Raw genomic sequence first — 15,554 nt, forward strand, 5'->3', positions numbered from 1 at the left:
AATTTCAAATATAAATAGGGATCCTTTCGAACTGAGTTTCAGAACTAAAAAAAATTAAAAACAAAAAAAAGAACTCATCGAAACGAGAAGATAAATCATGCAAAGCGCAATACAAATATCATTCGAACATTATGCATAATAGTTTCGCGCATTAACTTGTATGGTATTAAGCTGTCAAAGACAGTACAGCAGGTGGCACCCAGCAAGAAGCCAATGCAACAACACCAGCAGGTCAAGTTTTTCCTTCGCCAAAACTTTGGAGCTCGCCAAACGACACATCTCTACTCTGACCAGCAACACGAACTCTTGCCCGAGTCGAACGACTGGGTGGCAGGGAGAAGTTATTCGACACTTTCCCAACCCGTCGTTCGCCTGCAAATGCATCGTTTTGTAATGCTGCTCTAGAAACGGGAATGTTTTTGCTAGCTGCTGGGTGGGGAGCAAGGTGGAGAACGGTCTGGGCTGCAGCAAATTATTTAAAAAACCCCAAGCGGCAAAGTTATCGTTTTGCATTGGCAGTACAGATGATTCAATTTATCAATGAGGAAGCATGAACTTCGTCAACTTCGTTATCAACTACTGTGCAACTGACAGTACCACCACCACCATCAGCAGCAACAACAACATTAGCTCCTCCAACGCACCAGCTGGAAGTTGTGGCATAGTTGGAAAGCGTAAACTACTTTATTCTACACTTTATTTGCTTTTGTATGAAGCCATCGTGATAATGTTTAGTAAAGCCACTGTATTTTACAATGGACATAATTTCATTCAAATTAAATAGTTTAACCCAGCACTTTTGAGAAATTTGTAATGAGACATTAAGATAACCCCGGAAAACAAATATTCCTGAAACCGCTTACACATTATTCCAGGATCTTCCAAATTTAAATAAAATAATTGAAAATGGTATTGTGAGGAATTCATTTTTGGAATTAACTCTGTTCAATTATCCTTGCATGTATGACATTTATAAGTACAGCAATATTTAGCTTTAGTATAGAACAATAACCAACATTGAAGGAAAGCACGATTTGGCGAATAGTTGTTCTTTAGAAAAGTGCTTAAAAATTAATTGTAATACCGTGTAGTTGATTCATTTTATTTTGTTTGTTGTCCTACAGTTAGCTAGCAAATGTTTGATTAAATCCATTCATAACGAAAGGCAACTGGTTAATGTGGTATGGAAGAAATCAAAATTTGGTTTAAATCTCTATATCATAGGCATATCTCATAGGTATATAGGTATATCTCATTGCATTGCAACAACACCTTCCCGGGATGGAACATGCTTCCCATGAAACAAAATAAATAAAAGCAGTTTACATAGCATTCTGCCAAGGTGCTATTAATTATTTAATTCATTCCAACTAAACGAGAACAGACACAGGCAACAAGCGTTGCAGTTAAGTTGGCCAAAATCGTACCAGCACCCGAACGAAACAACCCATCAACACAAAGCTCATCGAAAAATCCAATTTGCAGTCAACCTTTATTCCATTCAGCACCCCATTTAAGGGAGAAAAAGGGCAAATTACCTACCTACCGATTGCCCAACTACCAAAGAACAGACAAATTGGTGGTGGTGATGGTGCACCGTTGACATGGGAATTCATTAAGCAAAAATCCCGTACACAGTCCACTGGTGCGCTGTTTGGACATTCCCGGTGGTGGGACGATGCGATTTCATTCGAAACTGTTTGTAGTTGCATGTTGACTTTTTTACCTGGAACAGTGCCATATATCTGGTTCTCGCAAAACAAAAAAAAAAGAGCGTGGAAGAACGAAAAAATGCGTAATCTGCAACATTTTATTGAAACGACGAAACAATCCACAATGAAAATGGCAATGTTCTGCGTATGTCAATAGCTCGTTGCACAATTTGACATGTTCCCACCGGTAATAATTAGTATCGAAAGGGCAGTTACATAAACAAAGAGAAAAAATCTTTCGCATAGTATTTCCATAAGTCCTAGTAGCTGTTGGGTATTAATAAAAACGGAAAAATAGAAAAGCGATTTAATCAATCAATAACTTTAAACCGATTATTATACACAGTTTTGGAAATCTATCTTTTGATGCGATCAATAAAAAATAACTTTAAATACCTTATAAAATAAACCCACAATAATTGCATTCCACCCAAGTAACACTAACACACCATGCTACCGTTATTTCATAAAACTATGCAAAAAGAATAAAGCAATTATTAGCCCGTACGCTTTCCCGCGCTGTCAATGACTGTCGTGCCAAGCTTACTTTTACAACCATTGAATCGCGTAGAACGGTATAATGGCAGCGCAGCGACCGGCAGCACGTGCGAACGTAAAACTATCTCTGTTGGTAAAACCTCATCTCGGGGAAAACCTCATCAATCACGAGTCCACATGCCCTGCCGCGCCTCTACGTTCGCTACTTGATAGCGCCGCCGAGCAAATGAATGAAACTCAATCCTGTCGGGTTGTTTTAAGCTCAAAGCGCTCTGCATCTAGCATTCGCCTACCCCACCCCCCATCCGGATTTTGCGTTCTGCGGGTGTTGGTGTGCATGGAAAAGTTCACGCTACCCAAGCTACCGAAGGGTTTGGTGCAGGAGGAGCATCAAATCCCGCCACAGGGACACGGGGCCACTACACGATAGTGGCTGGGCTGTAGGATGAATCGGCTACTCGGCTACAGCCACGGTGTTCGGTAAGGTATAAAATAGCAATTTTCAATTTATATCAATTTTAAACCCGGCAATCCAAACTCCCGGTCCATACTGCCATCTCCCTTCTCACCCAATAAACTGCCAAGCTGCTGTCAAACCGATGGACAGCGTTTACCTTGCACCGCACCAGGCGCACCGACCCGCCACGGGTGATCTGCTCGACCTGTGCGAAGAATTTCCGGTTGATCGGTTAAAATTTCCTCACTATATCCAGCATCGACCCGACACGGTGGTTGAAAGAATGCACCCGTGGTGAGCAGTATGGCAGGGCAATGGTCGTGTGAAGAAAGGGGAGAAATGCTGCTACATTGCACCATGCGAGATGCGCGCTGATGAAAAACAGTGGCAAACCGCCGCTCGGAAAAGCGTACCACCATCATGCGGGAAGCAAAAGCCACCGAGACCAAACGGCTCTTACAGATAATCGTGGCTCCGAGGGGAAATGGCGGAAATGCTGAAAATTCGCATCCGGCGTATCGGTCGGTATACCGGAGGGTTGCCAGTGTGGTTCAGTAATGTTCCCCTGGCGATAAATGAGTTATCTTCTTCACACGTAGCTCTGTTACCATCGCCAATACCCGACAGGGGAACCGCTGTCACAAAAAGACAGCATTTTATCACGATCGTGGCTGCGGCATCGGTGGAGACTATCGGTAGTCGGTTTTATCTTTAGACTCATTATGTTGCTCATTACATTTTCTTGTTCCAGCTGAGCGGAACATGGCGGTGGTGCGAGATAGAGTAAGATAAATCGTTGCATTAAATTGGTTATTTTCCTGCGATTTGTTTTGTTATTTGGGCTCAAGAGTGTGGAAAGTTCAAGGTGACAAAATTATCAAAATTATTTGAATTATCAAATTATTTTCAATCGAAATCCAAAACTATTTTAGAGTACAGAATTAAATCATTTGGAAACCACACAGAATTCAACCCACATAGTATTATATAGCCAAACTAAGTTCGCCGTATAGTAGGCAAATTTTCACCAACATAGGTGGTGCTTCAACTTTGCCGAGAGTTCAAATAAAAGACTCTCACCCACACACATACACATTCCCTCGGTGAGTGTCTGTAATGAAACATCCTTAATGAACATAATGCAGTGGGACGTACTTTTGTGTCTAATTGTTAAAATTAATCTTTCGAAAAAGCAAAACATCTTCATCATACAAACTATATCCCTTTCACTCGAGGTGTTCCCCATTTATGCTACCTCCCCAGACGCCCAGCCATACGAACAACACAGCCAAACGAAAGTATCGCCACAAAAAGCATCCCCCTTTGGCCACAACATTAGAAAAACACCGAAAATCCATCCACAGCTGGTCCCTTCTAGCTGGATCCGTTATCGTGCGTTCCCACTCTTACAGCCACACGGCCTTTGCACGGGTGCATTTCGAGTACCTTCCCTTTCACTCTTGCCATTCGCTCACTGGCTCGCACATACACCAACACACTAACGGCGGTGCTAATGTAACAAAACCTCACAGGGGACCGATACCGAGGGTATCCTTTTTTGTGTTAGCCCCTCCGCTAGTGCACACACTCTATCATTTCCCGGATGTCAACCATTTCCGCAAATGTGTTGTACCGGCACAACATTTTTGAGTTTTCGGTCCCTTTTCTGCTTTTGTCCTGTATTTTTCTTTCGTTTTCCCAAACTCTCGCCCGCTCTCTAGTCAACGACGTCAGCCTAAACCCCTTCGAGGCACCTAAAACCATGTTTAACTCAAGGGTTTGCGGCTCTCATCCTGGGGACAGTTGCCGGTGGAGCAACGGATGAGCTAATTAATTTTGTTTCGTAGCTCTGTCTATCGTGTAGGTCCATCGTGTTTCATCGAATGGAGCCTTTTTGCTGTGCCTTGCTTTTGCTGCCGTCAAGAGTTTCTGGAGTTTTCCACACAATCTCCTTCCGATTCTATCGCATGTGGGTGATGCGATAATACACTTGGCAGTCGGCCGCTGGCGGTGGGCGGTACATGGCTGTTTAAACTGCGAAACAAAATGACATAACCACAATCAATCCTTTTGCGGGGTTTGTGGTTTACAGTTTGGGAAATGCTTTTGTATCAAAAATTGGATGATGGCAGTTTGTTAGGAAAGAATTAACGACCATTCGCTGTGTGAATGCTGCTGAAGAATTGGAATTATTACTTTCTTCTTTCGAAATATTAGTTACAACACACAAAATGTAACAATATTGTAACTAAACGCACGTTTAACTATTGAAATATCTTAAGAGAAAACACTTGCACGGAAAAAAGTGTGCGCAGGAATCGAAATTATCCGTTCTTCCGAATCTTACCCTTCTGTTGTTTACTTTCAAAGGTTTAGCTATGAGTTTCAATAATTTATCATAGTTTTATGACAATTTATAACATATCTTTGAACTATTTATTTGGTTTATTCGCTAGAAAACAGTCAATAAATAGTGGAGCAAATTCAAAGATATCTGAAAACTATATTGACATTTAATGCCATGCCGTTTAATGACATTATATGCCCAATATCAATCTTTTTATAAAGATTATAAATCATAATTATAAATCATAAATCATCCTGCATCACAGACATTCAACGATCGCAAACAGTTTGACATGATTCGGCATTGCTGTTCAAAAGCTTTGGTAGAAGCAAAAATCTACAACCCATTTTAAAAAATATATCAAAAATTGAATAAGAAAGAGGAACGTTGACAAACCAAAAACTTAATTTTCCACCAATCATCATCAATAAACGAGCCAGCGAACCGATGCAATTACTCAACCTCATCCGAAGGTAAACTTTGCCTTCGATGTCTGTGTCTAACAAATCTGTTCCATATGATTCCGAGCTCTGCTTTGGGAGTATGTGAGTTTGGTCGATTTTCCTACCCCCGACGCACCAAATACAATAGTAACCATACGGGAAAGGATGCCAAACGATCGGACGCTAAGCGACTCGCCAGCCAACTCACAAGCCAAACCAAATCATGTCCAACTCCCCCGGGGGAGTGCTGCTGTGGGGCACGTCTGGCCAGCAGAAAAGCCCCTGAATAGTCCAAGATAATTATTCCAATTGAGAAAATCCGATAATCATTCTAGAACACCCTCCCCTCTTTACCCCCACCCTCACCACACTCTCCTCTTCCTCTGGTTCACTTCGGTCAGTTTAGTCAGACATTGCCGCTCAGGCGGGAAGTTTTGGAAAGTCACACATCAACAGCCACAACTGCTTCTATCAAGTGCAGGAAGTGCGATTCGCTCCTTGTCGAACTGTGCCTGTATCCGGCAGGCTCGTTACCACTCATTTCCGGTTGACCACTTGCTCGATGTTGCCACACAGTTGGCTGCTTTTTCCCGCCGGACAACAAATGGTGTCTGCTAAAAGCCAGCGTTTGAACGGTTCTTTATCTGTATGACACCTATTGGCAATTGGCTTGCGTTGCTAATAATTGCTTCACTAATTTCACAATCGGATCGACGCAGATGCTGATGGCAGCAGATTATTTGACGGTAGTCGAAAAGCATTTCAAATGCTCAATATTGCACCTGCTTAAGGGCTTAAAGATGAAACTGAAATGTTTGGTATGCTGTTTCAGTTTATTGGTTTAACAATATATAGTTTTAAACAGATGTGAGGCATTATATTACTAATGAATAATGAATCTTTAACGAGTAATGCATCTATTTCACTTTTTTATTTGTTAATAATTAAAAAGAGATATGTCTCCTTAAGGACAACTTTGCGCGTGAAATCAATCAGAAATAAAATATAAAACTAGAGGGAAGCTGGAAGCACAGTGGGTGCAACGATTATTTTTCACTTGATAGAACACAGCAATTTCATCTTGCCGTAAACTATGCGAATAAAAATAGGCCAACGCTTTCGAGGGCAAGAATAAAAAAAAAGCTAGAAAGAAACAAGAATGGCAGTTTTATCATTTTCTCCAAACTGCCATTGGAACCGGCACTTGTTGTTTCAGCTCAACAGTTTGTCAGTATTATGACATCCGACAAAAATATTAAATTACTGTGTTTCGTCGCATGCACAGACCCGTCAGCCTAAGAGTGTTAGCTCAATGAATTAATAAGCCTTGTGAAACCAAGCCAAACAACTTTCTAGCAGCGTTTTTTAACAAGTTTATTGGATTAGGACAAAATCTTATACACTTGTTATACACTGTTTGATACCGAAAAAGCAAGAAACGAACAATCCAGTTTAGAATGATATTCTATTCTGAAACATATTTAACGCTCACGTTTAACGAAAAAACATATTTAACGCTCACAAAACAACCTCTGCTGTGGTTCCATTTATAATCATAGTGCTACTCCTTCAAATATCAAAGCATTCGATAAAAATCACAACATCGACTGGGAAACGATGGTTTTATGTACATATGTTACCCCAAACATAACTGTCTGTGTATGGGAAAACGCTTAAATATCATTAAAACCGTAAATGCTCTCATTTTGTACGATAAAGCACGTAGGCTGTTAAGAAAAATACACCTTACACACCTACACATCTACCGAACGGCCGCTTTAGGTGGGAAGGAAAAACATCCTCCACCCTTTCCGCCATTTTTTCTTACCTCACGTCGTTTTATAATCCTATTTCATCGAATAAAAAAATCGTACCCACAAGTCGACTCAAAAACACCTGCCACCAACCGCAGAAGCAAAGAGGGTAGGAAAGCTGCTTTCAAACCGATTCGCCGTGCGGCCCGACCACGAAAGGGTTAGGCTTTTCGGTAGGTTCTATTGAATTTAAGGATCAAAGTAACTGAGCACAAAACAAGCCCCAAACGAATCCCACAGCAAGCGAATCAATTGATCTTTCCTGTCAACAAGCAAGCTACAAAGAAACACAACTCGTGTTTCTTGTGAAGCGGTAAAATCTACCAAAGATAACCGTACCGCTCCGTAACCGTAAGCAGGGCTGTAAATTTGGCAAAACTTCGTCTTTGATAGCGACACTGGTCTGCGAGGGTAGTCCAAACATCAAGTGCTTGGTAAGGGTAGGGTGGGATTTGTAAACCGTTCTACTGGTTAAATGAAGGCTTGGTAGGCTTATTGACCTAAGCGTTTTGCCAAAGGGAAGTGGCATTCCGATCGCCAGCGTAGCCGTTAAAAACGCTGCATATTTTGCAGCCCCTGTCAGCTGCCGTCAATTCATCAGGAATATTAATCAGCTTTGTAATTTGCCTCTAACGTCAACACCTCGCCGACTCGCAGGCTGTCCAGTTGTGAAACGATCAACAAACCACCGGGCGGCTCCATGCTTTGCCAAGCGTCGCGTTTTAAATCGCATGCCGGCTCTCGGGGGTCTCTGCTCTTCGTAGCCGCCACTGTTTGTGATTAATTTGCGCAATATTAATGATAATCGTTGAATAAATTACAAGGAGCGCGCCTACCCGAGGCGCTGTCCGTTGCCGGCTGTTTAGAAATGGCTCGCTGCTGGATGCTTGAGTGCGAGCGGAAGTAGACGCTTACGGGACTTTCCTTTTACTTAGGTTCTGGTTTTAACGCTCCACACAGGACAGGCTTGTTTGATGCTTCAGGGAAGAAGGAAAACAGAAAATATGCCCGCAACCAACAACAAATAATGCCGGAGATAAGTAAATCGCAGCCTAATGAAATCAGTCCATAGCAGCTGGCTGCATAGGAAACTTATTAAAAGATACATTTTTTTTGTCCACATGTTTTAAGATATTTCAACAATTTGATTATGATTTTTTTTATCATTTTGCAAGGAAAGACATAAACGTATGCTGCGTAAAATATGGAGCACTGAGGTATTTAATTAAAACACTGAAAACCAGCCCCAATCAACCGAGATTGTCAGTAGAGTTGATATTGGATATAGCTGTTGATGTTTGTTCGTAGTTCGATGTGATTACACTTTAATATATCATGTGCAACAATGTGTAACTTTTCTTCATACAAAAAGAGCTTGCATGAGCTATCCTCTACCGACGTTAACTTGGTGTTAAAAGTTAGCATTTTAATAAGGTTAATTTTCAGGCGTGATTTTTTAGATTAGTTATGTGTAGTTTCCAAATGCCAAAATCCATTTAAAAACATAGTTGAAATGATAAAACCAACCAATGTGTAGTAGTATTTTTAACCAATATGCCTCAAGTAAAATACCCATATCATCAAAATCTCTTGGCATGCCTACACCGCTACGCTGGACCCTGGATGTTGATATAAAACATTTAAAGCTTTTCGCAAAGAAACCAGTCAAACCGACCACCGAACGGCTGCCATTGTTTCCCGCATCCGGGCTCTTGTCTACCGGTGGTTCTATTTATTGTGCGGTTTTGTGCTGGAAGGTGGCCATAAAGAATGAATTAATCTCCTACCGATTTTGCTTCGTTAAGTGCTTTGCCGGAGGGAGCAAAGTGCTTGATGTCCTTGCGGTTCGTTTCACTCTCTACCGGCAGTTCAAGTGGCAGATCTTACGCTTGTGACGCTTCATTCAAGTGGAATAATGATTTTGCTGCCTTCGTTCCTTTCTACGGCGTCGGTCGCACCGATCGCCTACCCTGGTTCACGGCCTTCAACGTCCATGAATCCATCAAACCTGACCTCATTTTTACGGGACGAGGTACAAGGGAAGCAAACCATGTAGGGCCTGTAGCAGAGGTAATTTTATCTCCTCACTTAACTTGGCCAAGGTACAGAAATTATCCCATCTAATCTGAACTCAACAAAAGCATTCGCAATGCATCATTCGTTCGAGCTTCGCCAAACAGCTACATTTGCTCGGTGAAGAGTGGACCGTTCTCATCCTTTGTTAAATTGGCAAAATCACACGCTGCTACCTCGAAACCTTTCCGGAAACTATTTGCGCTAGATTAATTCCTACCCAAGCGGCCGTATCGTACCTTTTCGAACACATTGCACGGGATGGTCGTAAACCAAATGGCTAATTAACTACAGCGTTACTACACTACAATGAACGCTCGTGCCACTTAGAGGTGGACATGTTTCTTAATACTGCTCAATTAGATAATCCTTGCATGAGAAAGCTCAGCCTGCACGGAATTGGCATTGCCTGTCCTAGTAAAAGTATACAAAGGTAGATAAGTTTTCATACTGTTATGTTACCCAAGATGCTTGTTTCCTCCAAGACGACTTTTTTAGGAAAACATGAAAATATAACCTATTTTGAACAAATATTGATGATAAAGTACTAAATAGTAACATACAAGCTCTGCTCACACCCACAGGAATCGATGAAAATCAATTAATTCGTAGTTGATTGTGTGCTATCAAGCCTAACGCAAGCAACGGATTTTGTGCAATCTCCGTGGTCTTTCTCTCCCTCTCTCTCTTTCTCATCTCTCTCTCTCTCTCTGTTTCTCTCTCTCTCTTGTTCTCTCTCTTAGCATTGTAAATAGTCAAATCCGTGGTTGAAGTTTATGTAAATGGTGACCTAAAAATTACACAATTTCGATCCCGTTTTTCGGAACACACATTTATCTGCAAAACAAACCCGGGAAAGGTGCACTAAAATGAGGCAGGCAGGAGCTCCCTTATCAAACCAATCTTCCTTCCACTAGCTACTAAAACGTTCGCTTTTGCAGAAGACTAGGATTTGTGGAGGTTGGCGAAACCACACCGCACCACTGCCGGTTAGGCTACAAATTGGAAATTCTCGTTCGGAGTTCGGTAACAGTGGTAAGCTTTGTACCCAGCATCACCCTAAACACTACTAGGTGGGGCCATCAACAAGGGTTATGAGCACTCATTCTGCTGCGTTTCGGTGTTGAACCGCAAACCCCCAACGGTAACGCAATTGAAATGGCAACACGGACACTGGGAGTCTCTCACTTGTTTCCCCCCCAAACTACAATCAATAGCAATAATAATGATTCAGCCACCCGTGCGTCCTAGCCGGGACCTTTTAATTACATTTTCCTCGAAGGAATTAAGCACGGGGCAAATGTGTTTCTATTGAAATGCGTCGTCATCCTTTTGCAAGGGCACTAATTTTACATTTCAATTTATTTCACCAAGCAAAGCCCTAGAATGACCCTTGCTTCCTTCTCTCGGAGCGATCAATGAGTGATGGAGAGAGGATTCGGTAACCGGAATACATTTTACACTTCATGCGTTTTTTTTTGGTTGTCGTTGTAGTTGAATTTTCATTGTTCGAGATGGTATTTAATTTGGGAAGCAGATAAAATTGTATGCTGCGGTGAGTGATTCTGCCAGTCCTTCGTACAAAGCAAAGTGGGCGTAAAATTGCTTCTATCTTTAGAATGAAGCTTTGTCTATTATTTTCGTACACAGGAAAAGGGTGAATCTAGGGTGAATAAGGTTTTTAACATGTTGAGCCGTTTCTGTTGTTTCGTGGTGTGGTATGATGAACTATTTCAAATGGTTTACTCGGATTTCGATTTTACATTTCATTTCAATTGACTCTGTATGATGTGAGTCACGGTAACTCAAAAAGAATAAAAAATGTGTCACAAAAATCCACTTAAACTAACCAAACTAACTAACATTGGAGCGAACACTGCCTATATGCGTAAAAACTGTTTACCTTAAAATATAACTTTTCACAACGTGCTGTTTTCCTGCACGAATAATGCTGAATAATCCCTGAGAAGCTTTTTTATCCATTCAAAAACAGAATTGAAAAAAAACATGGATACATCTGCAGGAGCATCTTGGTTAAACCATGATTTAGGATAGCTTTCTTGTTCCGAGACAGTTGTCATACTGTTTTGATATGATATTGCATCTTTCTGTCGTGTTTATGTTATGATATGGTACCACCTCATGTCACAAAAATGTGACAGCTAGCTAAAAAAATGTTTCATTTCTTTGGAAATACGTAATAAGGTTATTTCTAATGTAAATGGTTAAATTCAGTAAAAGTAAATTAACAACACATGAATGAGATGCTAGAGAATTTCTTCTATGGTTAAACCCACTCTAATCCCTTCATACATAACATAAATAGCAAACACTCTTATTTAAAATTGTAAACACTCACGAACAACATTTTTGCCAAAATTATGTTAACCAATACATTGGACAGCCACTTTAACGCGTGGCAGTTGAATAAAAACCCCTTACATACCTTAAGCCCCATAAGCACCAGCAAACGATTCTTGGTACCGTATGCGAGGATGTCACTCTCCGTGTCCAATTTATTCAACCCTCCTTTGCTTGCTTGACGAGGGTGATTGTGTTTTCTTCTTTCCCTTTTTTTCCCACAAACCCCCCAAAACTTGCGCCCTGCCGAGACTCGTCCGAAAGCGATGGGGGAAAGCTAATGGTTACCCATTGCCGCCCCGAGGCTGTGAGTAATTTATTTTTTAATGAAAATAAATTAATTCAGCATCGATCAACTTCGTTACAAATTCATCTCATTTTGTAAACATCCGTAGCAGCAGCATCGTGCAGCATGTAGCACGAGAGCCTCCAGGACAGGGCTCGTGTGCAACGGAGAGGGCAAACTGAACAGTCATTTGCACGCGCCGTGTTCGTGATCGAAAAGTGTGGAGGATTGAAAATTTGCGTTAAAAGCAACCTTCGCCGAACATGGCGAACAATTTAATTTCATTTTGTTGTGCCTATGCCAGCCCACACTGTTTGAGGAGATAAGAAGGGGGGCGTGGAGGCGAAAGCACTTGGTACTGAAGGTATGGGCGGCTGTGTTTGAATTTGGTTCCTATTTTTGCACACACCCACAGACACACTGTACATCAAACCGGTGAATGGCTGAATGGAAGAAACCATCAGTTTCACTGCGTTATAACATCATACAATCGTTGGATGGATATTGTTTCAGTAACATTTTCAATATCAAACATCAACAGCTGTTCGGACTAGCGACTGGTTTCAGCACACATCCCTAATAAATCTGGAACAAAAAAGTCAATAAGACGATGTTGTGCAACGTTTTCTTCACTTCTCCAACTTCTACTACTCAGACTTCCACCGTCGCCCACGCCGAATGAAGCGCAAGGCAAACGTTAAAAGAGACTCCAAAATGTTAGGAGCAAAGCGAGAATGAAAAGTGTGGCTCACGATGGCGCCGTAAATCGATGTAACGGTTGAGTTACTAAATCAATTTAAAACCCTTCAATCGCTTCGGATGATTGAATAAAAATTTTGACTTAATTTTAGTTTTTGGCTTCTGGTTTGCTTGTGGAAATGTTGGAATTTCGATCCGAAACCATCCTACAATCAAAATGTATTTTGTGAACGTTTAAAATCTTTAGCTTTTTATCTGCAGGAAGAGTGTACAAAATGATGGAATTAAAAAAAACATTAAAGAAGATAAAGAAAGCAATAAAAAAGTTAATCCTACCATGGGAATGTTGTCATTCACTTCTAAGCACTGCTGATGGCCGATTTTCCTAGCAAACAATCTAGTCAAATCATTCCACAAAGTATATTACATACTTGTAGATTAACTAGCACTAACACATTTTGCATTGCCATTTGTTCAACAACAATGAGATGTAGAATAAGATTCGCTTTTTGTTTGTATTTGTTTTGGCTTACACCGCATACTTGGATGCCAACAGTTAAAAGTGAAGGCCGTTTTTTGCTAACTTTATTCGCAATGTTGTACAACACTCACAGCACCACCGTAACGCACTGTTTCTTTATTGCCATATTTAATGCTTTAATGTGCACACAGGCAACTGCTCAGCAACGGAGCTTTGCACTTTAATAATTATTCGCCCACATTGACCGTATACCTTAGCCGGGTTCACAGTTTTGCACTAAAAGCGACCAGGGCAGAAGCAAAACACTGCCGAAACAAATGCCGTTCGCGAAGAAAGAAAACTTTGGTCGGTCACTGAAAGCATAACACTGACAAATACACACGCAAACACACGCATACACCCACCCACCCAGCCACGGAGAGGTGAAAGGAAAGACGGTGTGACAGTGCGAGAATTTTCCTTCGCGCACGTGCTTCGCTCACAACAACCGGGCCCCGGGCCAAACGCGAAGCAGCCCGAGCCGTTGCGTCTCGTCACCGCGGTTGCTGTGCGGTTGCCAAGCGTACACACGCACACTTACTACACACACGCGCACTAGATGATGCTGTAGCCGGTTTGCATGCCGACCGGAGTGCTGAGCTGCTCTTGCACCCCTCTTCAACAGCCTGTTGCGACGTTGTTGCGCGGGGTTGATGATTCGCACGGGATCACGGCTTTGGTGTCCGCTATCTTCCACCCGTCCGATGACACAAACGCTTGCTCTGCACTCTGACACAGCGAAGCTACTCACCACACACTGTCCAGCAAACGGGTGAGATGGGGAGAAAAATCCCTTCGCACAAACTAGCAACACCGAACCTCCAGCGAGTAGTTTTCGCAGCAGACGGGAGCGCGCGTCCGAACTGCCGGAAGGATCTCGTTCAACTGAACTGGCTCCGGTCGGTTTCAGGTGTGTGTTGAAAATGAGAGCTCGTTGCGTGTAAGGCTGCAGCATCCGTCGGCTAGGATAGCATAGCTGGCTTCGGCAAAAGCTTCCTCTCGGCTCCGGTCGGGAATCGTTCGTCCGTCGTCGAAAGCTTCCACACACGGGCAGTTTGTGCTCACAGCTCACTCAACAACCCCGATACAGATGTGCTGTGCTCTGGAGATGGGCTATCGTTTGCTCTCACAGCCGAAAACGATATCGCACCAGCGGATGTTGCTCTTGCCGGTTTTGCTTTCATTATTTACTACGCAAAGCCTTTCAGTTTTCCGGCGTTTTTGCGCACCCACAAATACATCACAGGCATTATTCATTGCATATTCCAAATTACATTCTCAATGTAGCAGCCAATATGATTTTTGATTGTTTTTTTTTTTTTCAACAACCGAAAGCTTTCTCCCTTTGACATCGGTTTAACAATCGGGCTGTGGAAAGAGACGTAATTGTACAATGCAATCTCCGGATGTTACATAATGCCGGGTTTACGTGCAAAGCTAATTGTCAAAAGTGTTAAAATATGGATTGATTCTTTCCATTACCGCGGATGGACAGAGGTGAGCGAAATAAAACTATAATGACTCATGATTTATTATTGATCTGTGGTGAAGGGAGGGAAATTAATATTTTATCAAGTAAAGCAAATAATTAATTCGCTTAAATCATGTAAGTTTAATGTAATCAATCCTACCTGTGGATTACAATGCATTTTGTTGTCGATGATACGGTAATGCAGAAAAAAATGTTTCACAATATTTAAATTTCATCTCATTTACAATGACTCATTATTACATATAAATTATTCAAAGTCATCTTTGGTGCGTCAATACTTTTTTTTATTCGATTAAATCGTTTGACTTTTTTGCGATGTTTATATTTCAATGTTATTCGGAAAAAGCTTTCAATGTGTGAATGAGGCACCAAATGGCCACTTCACTCTTTGAGTGATGTAACAACGTAGCTCACCGACACACCTATTTGAAAGGCTAAATGCTGGTAATACAAAATCATTTTGTATCATATCTTCCTTCCCGCGCCACGCAAAACAATATGCTCCGGTAGAATTCTAGTCCAACTTGCGATGAACAACTTCGTAGAACTGACACCAACCACCGGGCTTTTTCACATCAACATTACCATCATACAAACGTGTTCGTTTCATATCCACCAGCCTCGCTTGGTTGCTCGGCATCTTTGAGCAAATAAACTTAAAAGCTCCAATTAAAACCTCATTGCTTCTCACCCTCGTACCACAGGCCGTCATGTTGGCATGTTGGCACCTACTCCAACCATTCCCGTACAGCAACAGGAACACAGCAGCAGCATCACCATCACTGAGAAGGATTCCCTCATTGATGATATCAGTTCGTGATCGCAGCACTTCACCATCCATTACGCCCACCG

At 41.8% G+C, this 15,554-nt stretch overlaps 1 protein-coding gene across 4 annotated transcripts in view; it reads right to left on the minus strand.

The window, feature by feature from the left end:
* The window catches only part of LOC4577011 (KH domain-containing, RNA-binding, signal transduction-associated protein 2), a 42,751-nt gene extending 28,625 nt beyond the window's left edge, over nt 1-14,126 (minus strand). For 3 of the 4 annotated variants that reach the window (XM_061645195.1, XM_061645196.1, XM_061645197.1), the window contains exon 1: nt 13,962-14,126. The gene's annotated coding sequence lies outside the window, so the exon portion shown is untranslated. The remainder of the gene's footprint in view (nt 1-13,961) is intronic. The other variant, XM_061645198.1, reaches the window with a different exon arrangement.
* Nucleotides 14,127-15,554: the final 1,428 nt, after the last annotated feature.

This window comes from Anopheles gambiae, chromosome 2, assembly GCF_943734735.2.
Source record: "Anopheles gambiae chromosome 2, idAnoGambNW_F1_1, whole genome shotgun sequence".
Taxonomy (NCBI): domain Eukaryota; kingdom Metazoa; phylum Arthropoda; class Insecta; order Diptera; family Culicidae; genus Anopheles; species Anopheles gambiae.